This window comes from Haliotis rubra, unplaced genomic scaffold (assembly GCF_003918875.1).
Source record: "Haliotis rubra isolate DU_JTF1 unplaced genomic scaffold, ASM391887v1 Scf349, whole genome shotgun sequence".
NCBI lineage: Eukaryota > Metazoa > Mollusca > Gastropoda > Lepetellida > Haliotidae > Haliotis > Haliotis rubra.
In genome coordinates, this window is record NW_025767023.1 from 251,160 (window position 1) to 263,996 (window position 12,837).

The following is a 12,837-nucleotide window of genomic DNA, read 5'->3' on the forward strand; positions in this document are numbered from 1 at the left end:
CGGATGATGTGATTCGTCCAGTCTCGTCGAGCTGGTGGCAAGAGTGGCATGCAGCCGACGGACAGTATCTTTCTAGCTTCTCTCGCCGTGTCTTCGTCTCTGGACCTCCTGGGAGAGCTGGGTCGTTGGTGGCCTGTACCCTCAACTCTTCTGGGAAACTTGGAAGAAACCTTCTGCGGGGACTTGCTGGCATTCCTAGATCTTTTCTGCTGTCTCTCTGGGGTTCTCGTCTCTCGAGACTTTGGTGACGTTCTCGATGCGAATGGAGAGGTCCAGTGCGTGACATTGGTGATTAGGCTTTTCTTTATACCAAGAAGCGATGCCAAAGTGGCTCTTCTTGTCTCCAACTGGCCTCCCTCCAATTGCTTGCCCTGTCCACTGGGTCGAGGAACGGGTTCAGCCCTTCCAAGAGTCCTCATCCGTCTAGTGAGATTATCGAACGACTTAGCATCCATGATCGCCTCTTCAGAAATGCAGGCCTCATAAACAAATCCACCTCCAGGCGTGAAGAACATGGCCGTGGCATTGCTGCTCTGGAGGGTGATGTTCTTCAGCTCGAGCTGGGTTGACGCATCACACTGGCTACTGAGGGGATTGTATTCAACGGTTGGTGTTTCCTCCTCCTGTCCGATGCTAATGTCGCCCTCTGTGATGATGGACAAGACATCTTCTAGAGCTTCAGATGACTCAGCAGGTACAGCCTTGATGGTGTTAGCCTTCAGGTTTTCCCAACCCTCTTCCCATTCCTCCTCAGTCCTCAGTGCACCTCCTTGGGTGGATGCCCAAAGGAGGACCATTTCCCGCGTGGAACATGACAGAGGTGTATTCCAAGCTGGAGCAGGCACCACCCTCTTGTAAACTGTCGGATTAAGTGAGAACCAAGCAGCATTGCTCTCGATGAGAAGTCGGGATCCAAGTCCAGCAGTTGAACTTTATGCTTGGCTTCACAATGTAAGCTTCCACTCCGATACCCTTGCAAAGGTCTGGAACACTGGGCATAGGATGCAGGCAACCTTAAGCTTATGATGAGGTGCAGCGGCAAAATGGTTCTTCAGTTCCTTCTTCGTTGGAAACGACTTGTCACATGCTCCAATTCCACATGCATACTTGCTTGCCATACTTGCTTGAATTAGGTAGTGTATTCTGTAACACAAATGTTTTCTTTTAGGATGTCCCATACACCCAATAAAGCAGCATACAATTCTGTCTTAAATGCCATCACATTTAATTACACTAAAGTTTATGTTGTAAGGTCAACTCTACAACCCTGACTCTGGTTTGCAAGGATCCCTAATAAATGTTAAGCATCACAGGACACATCTCAGCTTCAATCTCTACGTGGGTCACCTACATCCGTTCTGTGTACTCCGTTCTCATACGATGCCAAGATCAAATGCCACAGAAAGAATAGTAAACAACATCAAGTCAGCAGGTTCCAGGGTGATCAGGCCTAGTCTTACTGCGTTACGTGATGGATCCATCGTCGTCCGCTGCAGCACTTCCATCAACATGTTCTCTCTGCTTGCAGACATCTGGCGCTGTATGATGACACAAGTTAAGGTTCCACCCTTAGAAGTTTTAAGTCCTAGTACAGCTCCCTACGACTTATTAGAGCAATCCACGCAAGAAATGACTTCATCACATCAGTTCAAGATTCTTCTTCAGGACACAACTTGTTCTATCCAACTATATATTTACATGTTAATAAAACAACAACATTGTTAACAATAAAGATAAACTTCTGAACTTTTTCAAATAGTGTTGAGACAGATTCTCAAGGGCCAATCTACTGGTTTCTTGAAATTGACTGCTGACATCTTTTGATCCAAGAGGGGAGGTTCCTCCCTCTGTAGAGTAGCAGCCGGTCCACATGGAACACCTTGGAAGGTTGCTTGAGGGACCTTCTCACAAGGTAGGTGACATCGTCTATCCTTTTCTCTATGAGATAGGGTCCTTTCCAACTTGAAATGAGCTTCTGGCAGACGCCACGTTTCCGGACAGGGTTGTGGAGCCATGCAGCTTGTCCCTTTTTAAGACTTCGTCCCTTGGTCTTGAGATCATAGTTCTTTTTCCTATATTCTGCTGTTTGTTTCAGGGATCTTCTGCCAGCTTCATGAGCTTGTTTCAGTTTATCTTCCAATGTTAAGAGATAACTTGCAACATCAGACCGATCGCGAAGTTCTTCTGGCCTCCCAATGACTGCTCGGTTGACTTCAGTCTTCAGTCTCCCGTCTTGTGTGACCATCTGACTTCCCTCTTTATCCGAAGACTCTTCCACTTGCTGCTCTTGTTCCTGGCTGAGGCAAGCTTTACCCCCATGTAGGACACCTCGAATGAATCCATTACCCCAACCCCTTGTAGAGTTTTCAGTCAGTCCATCTCGGATACCAGTTTCTTCAGGCCTTGAATTCCCTGTCTCCCCATGGCCTACTGAGTCGACAGGAAGGCATTTCCCTGCATCTCTCCAGTCCCAGCATTAAATGTGGACATCTGTTCTTGGCATCTTTTGTATATCGGGCAGTCCTTCATAAAGTGTTCTCTTGATTTGCAGATGAAACAAGTCCTTTGATTTTGAGGTCGATCATTTCTCTTTTCATATCTGAAGTTGTTACCCCTTTCCAGCTTCTCTAACCTCGCCATGATCTTGTTCAGTACATCATCACCCTGAAGATCTTCTCTAAGCTTGGGTGTGCTTCCATGTTGCATAGTAGCAAACTCTCCTTGATTTCTGTTCCCTACTGCCCTGACTTGTCTCTTCTTTTCTCGGTGGTCACCAACTAATGCTTCAAACCTTTCAATGACTTCCACGGCTTCTGAAAGTGTCCTGCATCCTCTATCAATGCAATGAAACTTGAGCTCTGGTGAAACTGTTTTATACAGCTGATTAAGGGCAATAGCTTCCTGTGCTCTGCTATCCAAGTTTACATATGCCCTTTGGGTCATCTGTCTCAGGTCATCAGCCAGAGCTGCAACGGATTCTGCCGTCTGCCTCTGTCTGACTTCTAGTCTTGAGAGCCATAAGCTCTGTTGTCTTTCACTCCCAAACCGATGATTGAGATTCCTGACAAGCATATGCAGTGACCTCTTCTGATGTGGTGCCAGTCCCATGTAGAACGTCCTAGCAACCCCCTTCAGGCTGGCAGCAAGCACTAAGAGTTGCTGGTCCATGGGCCAGTCACCTAGTTCTGCACAATTCTTGAAATGGGACAGGTACTCTTCCCAGTCTGTTGTCCCATCATAGAAATCTGGTCTAATTGTAAAGGGTGTCCTTCTTCTTGGTATGGCCATTGGCCTTCTTGGTGTTGTATCACTCCTGTGGCGTACCCTTATGTCTCCACTGGAATTGCTTGGCTCTTCATCAATTGATTCAGCCTCTTCAATAACTTCATCAAGTATCTCCTCCTCAAAAGAGATGTCCCCTTGTCCCTCTTCTGTTGCAGTTTGCTGACATTTGTCAAAAGAAACTTCAGCGTCTGGAGATACTGTAGCCATCTTGTCACTGGTCCTAACTGTGAGTCCTTTGGTTCGTATCAAGGATGTTTAAAAATATAAACATCCCACTTCTGACACCAGTTTGTGGCGGCCGGGACTCAAACTTCTAATAAACCTTGTCAGTCTTGTTTTCAGGAAGAGTCAAACACTTCTTTTCAATGAATAAATAGCTTTTTATTCATGGGTATAAATGTACTTCAGCACAATGCTCTTTCTAATAAGTAGATCCCTCTCAAGCTTAAGGTTTATGTGCATGGGCCAGTGTTAGGGCAATATAAGTATGACCTTTGACTTTACTGTTATATAGATAAGGTGATGGCTTAATTATCTGGGTAATCTGAATAACTTGATAGTTACTAAGATATTACTTTGTGTCTAGGTTCGAAAAGTGCAGTCTATCTATAGCATCAGCTATTATAATTATGTAAGGACAAGGGGAACTTTTGGGCTGAATTATCTGCCCTTGGTTTGAAACTGACCTGTAGACTGCCAAAGTCAGAATGACCCAACATAGGTCTCACCGTATTTATAGGTGTGAGAAAATGGTCACATGTCAGTTCTAGACCAATCAAATTACGAGATATTACGTCCCGTTACGTCCTTATTCTTTTGAGGGATCTACTTTCACAACATGAAACCACTGAAATAAAGAGGAAGGCGAATTATCTCAGGAGGCAATCAGGTAGGAAAATGACTATTTTTACCAACCAATTAATTATGTGTAATTAATTCATTAAATGCCTTCCAATATCATGAGATCAACAATTGCGTCTCTCTACGTCTTGCTACGTCCTTGCTGCCTGATGAGGGGACGTAATATCAACAATCAGCATCGGCTGGGAATTATGATGGACAATTCAAAGAGGAAGATTACAGATGTCAGGAGGCAATTGGAGTTTATCTGACACATAAGATGTTTAAAAACATGACTCAGCCCCTTATACAATTTGACAGTGGCACTGGAAGTCATATTTATGAAAAACACGTTCATAAATAATGATGCTGAACATCGCGTATGAATACAACAGTGAGAATCACATAGTTCCCGTTGTCAGAATTAACATCGGCTTTGAAACATGACCTGATACATCATCAAGTACAATTCTGGGTTCCTCTACGTAATTCACAAGATTACATAAACTTTACAATGCAAAACACTAAGCTGAGTCAAAAGTAGCGGTAACCCCGTTGCGAAATAGACTGGCTGTCACAAAGTTAAAATGGCGGGCGTCACCAAAACATGTAGCTCGGCCCTGATCACAAATTCACCAAAGAATGGATAATTAACGAGCCTCAAGGGATTATGATCAGTTTGTCGAAGGACAAGGTAAGATTAATCCATATCGGATAGTTAGTTTTCTCAACTGGACGCTTAGAGCGAGGAAATGTCAAAAAGTTACGGTCAATTCAAAAACTCTTGAAAAGGTAAACAAGATCGTTCTGACAGGAGACGTTGTTGACATTGACTCTTACAAAGTACAACTGTGTTCTAAACAAATAGCGTAATGTGATGGCACTAGCTTATGATGTTTTACGAATGCAATACATGTTATAATGCTCAAAACAACATGCTACGATCTTTTGCTAGATTTCTTACCAAAACAGATTTCAAAACACTGAATTACGTGAAAACGAGGTTGTCAATAATACTCGTATATAGCTGCAAAACTAATTACACGATAATTATTATAACAATTTCTGCACTGCTATAAACTATCAAAAATACAGATGGGAAATACCTAACAGATATGTCATGATGCCTAATCATTTACAAGCTTTTATAAGTTATGAATTTTGCAATTAAAATGCAGGAGTATTATTTAAATCTTCGTGATGGCCATCACACCATGTAATGATTGGGATCTATTCATAGACAATACCGCCAATCCCTACATATCACAACAGGATATGGAAACTAGCCACAAACACGATACCCTATATCTACCACCGAAAGCTCAACTGCGGTACTGATTCACCCGCGCCCTCACACGGAGGACAGAGCAAGAGCATAAGCAAACTTCCCAACCGACCTGCTTGCATACATTTGAAGAAACGTGCAATTATTTTAAGGTAATCGAATTTGAATATATTGCTTAGTTGTTCTTTTTAATTACATAACTGCTTGTTAGAAAGAAATTTTAGATGATTTGACTAACCTGTTATTAAATTACTGATGTGGTATACAAGCATTCTGTAAACCTGTCAGATGGATGAAAGAATAGTTGGAAGAACGGAAGGACGTTGTGCATGTGCATGTGCGGACGCTGGATTAAGTTGGCTCGTGGACAAATAGGTTTCCCGACATAAAATAGGAGGTGTTATGTCTATCATAATATTCAAGTAAACATCTTGGTGATATGCATCAATGTAGTCTCAAAATTAATGGAAGGGACCAGTTAAAACTAACTAGAAGAAATATTCGACACCAATGTTCAGTCGATAAAACAACATACAACACAATTCTAACAAATTGCCGTACCCTGCTTTGAAATGAACTGGTTTACTAGACTACCTGTTTCTGTAATGTCGGCCTTTTCATTGAAACAACGAAACGTGTGGTCATTTTCCATAGTTGCTTTTTTCACATGAAATGCTATATTCAATAACGACACAATATGTGCAGTTTACTATATATTACGTTGAGAACGAATGTGCTTTGTTCGAAATTGAAGGTGAAAAGATTAACACGTCTTCTTCTTGACATCCGCCCTTTGTTCAAGATTTCACGTGCACTTGTATTACACACGCAACTTTCGTGTCACATTCTAATACACTTAGTTCCACAAGTTGTCGCTGCACGCATTGTTGACACTAGCTAGAATGTACTGACTCTACGTTTGTTCAATGTGCACAAACGCTGATATTTCCTCACACCACGTGTAACTTGCAAAGGGGTTATGGAGAAGCTGACAATTCTATTGTGTTATGGTATTTTAATTTGAATGCATTGTTTAGATGTTTAGTTTCATTACATACCTGAATGTTACGTCACAAATATAGGTGATATGGCTACTCTGTTATTACGTTAGGGATGTGGTACAGAATTATTCTTATTAAACAGTGGCAGAGTGGATAAAATAGGAGGTATTATGTCCATCACAATAGTCACATTTGATCTAACCACTTGGTGATTGGCAAGAATGTCGTCTTATCAAGTGTGTTGCAGTTCAAATGTGAATTCTCAGCAAGTATTGGTCCCAAAATGTAAACAAAATGTATTCTTTTGAATGAGACTTTTTCACCGGTTCAGGGATTTAAGAGTTCTTCAAGTTCAACAAGGGTAAATCTTTATTATGAGTGGTAATACAATATTCAGTGTGATGAATACCATCATCCAGCAGTTCTGTATCGGTACCATGCGATGCACTCAGTTCATTAAGAAAGAAATCGTAAAATGTTGCAACATCAGGCCCTTGGTAGGAAATAGTGTTCTTATCGTTTAGGGTTTTAAATAAAATAAAGATTTCCAGGCGAATTGTTAGCTTAAGTGTCATTTTTGTGAGAGTTACAGAGGAATGATTTTAAGTTTTTACGTTTGTCAAGCAATTTATTCTATATCCTGTGTTAGTTTAAACTTTTAACTTTGTCAAACTACAAAAGAAAGTATTTTCCTTTTTAAACACGTGTTCTATTTTTTTGGTCAAAACCTGTGTCTCTTATAACTTAATATGATTAGCGCTGTATCATATTCTTACTGTACCAAGTCGTTTGTCTGTATATATATTCTTTCAAAGATGTACAGCGGTAAGACGTAAATAAAATATCTGTCTGTCTGTCTACAAATTACAGATGGCATCCCATGCTCTGCCGCTACAGTGTACAGAAAGGAGTGAGGGAAATGACCGATCTGACCTGCCCCTCCCTGCTGTGCTGGATGCACCACCCGACCCTGCAAACAACGTGGCCAGTCGGCGAGAGGCAACTGCAGTAGCCCACGACGTTACCAGACGCAGCGTCCAGGCGGAAGATAGTGGTAAAGCGTCACAGCTGGTTGTGTCATGAAGACTCATCGAACTGATAATCTGTGATCAGTTTAAAGGACTGTAAGAGCGTTTTCCGTGATGCAAATTACATTTTTATACACCTTACTTCGATATAATGTCTATCCAGAGAACAATTTGCTATGTCCATACAGTCGAGAAACGTATATATGAGAATGTTGAGTTTATATTTTAACTATGACTGTACTTGCTGAATGAATGAAGATCTATCGACACTCCACTGATGTCTATCAAATGTTGTATATCTGTAGTTATATGAACAATACATAAGACACTGTCATCCAGCGCGGGAGTGGGCCGAGTGCAGGAACCTTGTTTAATGTTTTATATGTCCTAACATGTTTGTTAAAACTCGCAGATTGGTTTTACACATATTTTATTCACAAAAGATGAATGGGATACTGTACAAGTTCTCCAATTTAGGACACTTTCTCCCAGATATTTACAACTGGACCACAACGTGTACTACATCTGAACAGAACAACAGGAAGGAAATGAATAGGAATGTCAAGACTTTGTACCTTATGGCTATAACATGGTTATAGCTGCATGTGTCGGGCACCTGAACACCTTTATAGTCTATACATCTTATACATCTGGTGCTGTCTATCGGTGGGGTAGCCTAGTGGTCAAAGAGTTCGCATGTCACGCCGAAGACCCGGGTTCGATTCTCCACATGGGTACAATGTGTGTACATCATTCCTGGTGTACCCCGACAGACCAACGCCACCCGAAAGTCTACCCACTCCAATCTTGTATGAGAAGGACAATTCATAACCACTGATTTCCAACTTTATCCCTTTTCCTATTTTTTCCCTTGTAATCCAATAATGTCATGAGTAAATAGTCCAGACGCAGTCTGAGAGGTGTAAAAAAAGGATATTTATAATTAATATAATACGCCTTTTATTTCGATATGGAACTCGGGATGATAAAAAGTTACTCGCCATTTGTACAGTGTCACAGTTATATTTCATAAGATCTATCCGTGTGGAGTAGCGTTATTACAAGATGGTTCTATGATACCGGCAATTATAGGTTTTCAGCTTTTGGCAATATAGGAGCACTCACAGGTTTATTTTCTGAGAATATCATAGTCGAGATATTGTTCACAGTGATGAAATTCATTCACAGTTCTTGTTGTAATATCTTTACAAAAACTCACATGTTTAGCCTGCTGAAAGGCCAATTGTTCTCAGTATAACCATTGCCAGAAACTGTCTCAGTATGTTCATCCTTCGAGTCTTTCAGATGAATAATCCAGTTTACATCCGTACACGGGTTTCATATGGCGTCGTATTTGATACATGTCCAATGACGATTTCCTGCTTGAGCCTCGTTCCTGCTGTGGTTGTATCGGAGCTCTGTTGTGAGTTGTTGTAAGGGGGTGGTCCAGGCAACATTTGGAGGACGTTTTCTACGTACAGTTTGTCAACCGATATAAACACTTAGATGTTCTAAGAGCTCGCTTCCCTCAACAGTGGCATTAACACCAAGTCCTTGGAGCTGTTCCATACATGGAAATGGCCTGCCTTTGAATTATCGTCGGGAGCTTTTGACAGCGTCCCCGTTATGTGTGAAGATACATTTCGCAATCACGGGGCGTGGTTTCGGCCTCTACGTGGCCTCTTCGTCTCAGGCGTCAGATACACGGTCTACCTCAAACACATAACTAGTTAACAAATGAGGGTGTCACTATAACAATAATATGGAACGGTTACAAGTAACAAGTAACAACTTTCTCAGCAAGCGACGAAAGAAATTATACAATCGTTTAGACTGCTACTCTTCTATAAACTTTGGAATAGAAAATATTTCAAACATGATTGTACTTACAGTCACTGTGGCCATACCAGGTGTGTGTGAAATCCATGACTCTGTCCCGCCACTTACATCTTCAGTCATTGAAATGTAATAATCCCACATCAAATCAAACTTGTTCTCCCCTAACGCATTGATACCAGCAAAATAAAACTCCCACATGCTGCAGTATGGTGACTGATTAGGGTCATCGCTATATCGCCCTGAAAATATAAGGCGACAGAGCGAGACGCACATCGTACTCCTTGATCCGATCAAATCTGTTGTTCCGATCGTATAGGTTTAGTTAAATGCACTCATCAAATCCAAGCAAATGGTGACAAATATCGCGAGTGAGAATGGCGTAACTCGAAGAAATCAACTGACCCCAGAAGTAAGTCTGACAAGTCCACATTCCTAACTACTCGTGTCATTCCGGTTGTAGGTCACGGAAAGAGGCGAGTAGTTACGAATGACACAAATCCACACATTCGTGACCCACTCGTGTTATTCCGGGACAAGCCGAATAGCGACTCGTACCCCTCGGGAAGGAATTCATTATTGGCGCATGAACATCAGAACTACTTTAAACAAGAACAATAACTCTATCCCTGTTTGATTCCAATGGTACTTAATATCACCCAAGCACTTGTATATCGTATTGCTGTTTTTTTTTAAAATTCATTTTTGTTAATGAAACCTCTTTGATACAACTAAAAGAAGGAGAACAAATATTTGTAAAAGACATATTCTATCTTAATTACAACCAGCTGTTGATCTTTTATATCCAAATGTATATTTCTCAATAGGGGTTATCAATCACAATTGTTTTATTGAATATGCAAATAAAATCTGAAAAAATCAACTACATTAAACCCCAAAGCAGATACTCAAGAATGACTTGAATATTTCTCAAAATGAACATTCGTGTAACCTTGCTGTCGTACCCCTGGTGGAATATTAAATTAATTCGCTGAAAAAAATATGAATGACTAAAATATTCCCAGAGCTGTGAAAGATAAGCCCAATGTTAAAGATTAAAGTTGATTACTTACATGCATATATAGAAACTCGTAGCGATTTGTAATTACATTTCCTAAAACTGTTAGAAGCGCACGTACAATCTCCATAACAAAGCTGGAAGATCGTCAGAAATACACTCAGTTGCACCCACGAGAGCCGTTTTGTCAACAAACGCACGCGCGTATATTTGAATCTCTCACCGTCAATCGCATGATTCTTATTAAAAACTTCACAACAGGCAACAAAATACTGTTAGCTACGTTCTTTGTTCTTTCAATATGACAATATATTTTTCATTACTTTTAAATAAATGACATAAAGCCATAAACGATTTAAGTACTCGGGATTATATTTATCAAAGCACGGCAGTCATTACACACGTTCTGATTGGTTTGTCGTATTTTCACACATAGCAAGCATCACCGCTCGCCCCTTTCCGTAACCTCCAAGAAGACTCGTCCCCGTCGATGAAAGCACACGGAGTCCCACAACCTATGACAGAAATCGAAATAGTGCTGCACGTTTAGGATATTTTCTGAAAGAAACTAAGGGGAGGTGGGGTAGCCTAGTGGTTGAAGCGTTGGCTAGTTACGCCAAGGCCCGGGTTCGATTCCCCACATGGGTACAATGTGTGAGGTCAATATCTGGTGTCTCCCGCCGTGATATTGCTGGAATATTGCTAAAGGCGGCGTAAAATCATACTCACTCAGTGAAACTAAACCATTCCACCAAAGATGTTCAGACCACAGGGGCGTGTCACGCTTCGCCCCTGTGGTTTAGACTGCCTGTGGCAGAGGTACTATACTAGCTGCACGGAACTCTGGGTAGGAGAGCGTTAGATTTGTCTACTTTGCATGAAGACTACGTTTGACCCATGACCCAACCCTGCTTGTAAATAAATCATGGACTCATGAAGAGATAACCCCTTTCACTATGGACTCGTGAAGAGATAACCCTTCACTGACAACTGTATGTAGGTTTAAGGTGTTACGAATTAATAACAAACAAACGGAAAGGAAAAGAAAAAAAACTACAAGCAAAAAAACCCAAAAAACAAGACTTATTTAAATTATTTATTTTCAATATCAATCCGTTCTTTTTAACTATTTATGGTGAGTTAAATTTTACGCCGCACTCAGCAATATTCCAGCTATATGGTGGCGGTCTATAATTAATAGAGCCTGAACCAGACAATCCAGTGATCAACAGCATGAGCATCGATCTAGGCAATTATACGATGACTTGTACCATGTCAGCGAACCTGACCACCCGATCCCGGTCAGCAGTGCACCAACATTTACAGAAGGTTCGCAAAATCCGTATGACACATACGGTTCACACTCTGGCTCAGTGTTGAGTTAGCTGTTACCGCTGCCGTAGATAGCTGGATTGTCTGGGCTTGACTCGCCGCTAAACAGCTTGAATTTTGCTGAGTGCGGCGTAAAATAACTAACAAACAATACCACTGTCGTAGGGGAATAATATACTGGTGTAATGGGGGCTAAGCTATAACACTGTGTTTCTAAGGTGTGACGTCATTTCCACTTGACGTCACAGGACCTCTCCAACGACGTCAACAATGTCCAATCTCGTCCGGAAGACTCAATTGCGTCGTCCAATATTTTTCTGCTAACCTTACATGACATGGAAGACTGCTGCTTGTATGTTGACATTAATGGTGCAAGGGAGACTACTCTTCAGACCTTTGTGGCTAAACCTTCTTAAAATATTTATCAGCAATTCTATTCTTAAAGGCAAAAACCACGAGAAAATTAACATCACAATTAATTACATAAACCACACAGCAGAGTCGAATAAGGAAAGTCTGTACCAGGACTTTCTTGTGGAATACGTGAGGTGGGTGTAAGAAATCGACGATGAGTAATAAGAAAGGCAGCATACTTTATGGATAACAACTTTTGTATTATACTATTATGATGAGACGTTTTCGGTATAGATTCTTGTCAAGCAAGAAGAAGACTTCATCCATAACGTATAGATATATATTTTACACTTTCGTTCATTGTATTAAATAAAAACCTCGATTTGTTAAACAGAATTTGATGTTTTTTCGTCTGTAAATGATAGCTTTAATAGGTAAAGGTGATTGACCGTGTATCTGAGTTAGACATCACTTAAATCTGAGGCATCAATTTAACATAAATTAAAAAACTGTACCTAAAGTAACGAACATATTTTTAATTTTGGATTTGGTATTGCTCAGCATTTAATTTATGTGGCTATTTCTTTAAAAAATATGAAACAAAAGAGGCAAAAAAAGCTCCTTTTGGATGGTTGGTTGGTCGGTCGGTTGGTTGGTCGGTTGGTCGGTTGGTTGTTTTACGTCACTTTTGCACACAGGTAGAAATATAGTGGTAGGCGCTATAGGATAGGATGGTTGATGTCTATGTGTTACAGTTATTGCAGAAATATAAGTAACGGTTTAATATTCTGTCATTACAATATTGTTGTAAATTTTGACAAATGGTTTCAATGATATAAAACGAGACGAGTAAATCGT

The 12,837-nt window shown here is 40.8% G+C and overlaps 1 long non-coding RNA gene across 1 annotated transcript; it reads right to left on the reverse strand.

Moving 5' to 3' along the window:
* Positions 1-8,382: 8,382 nt before the first annotated feature.
* On the reverse strand, positions 8,383-9,803 carry LOC124284945. The gene is made up of 2 exons (XR_006900677.1): positions 9,330-9,803; positions 8,383-9,148 (listed from the first exon to the last, which is right to left on the reverse strand). It is a non-coding gene; the product is annotated as an uncharacterized LOC124284945 (long non-coding RNA).
* Between the last annotated feature and the right edge of the window lie 3,034 nt (positions 9,804-12,837).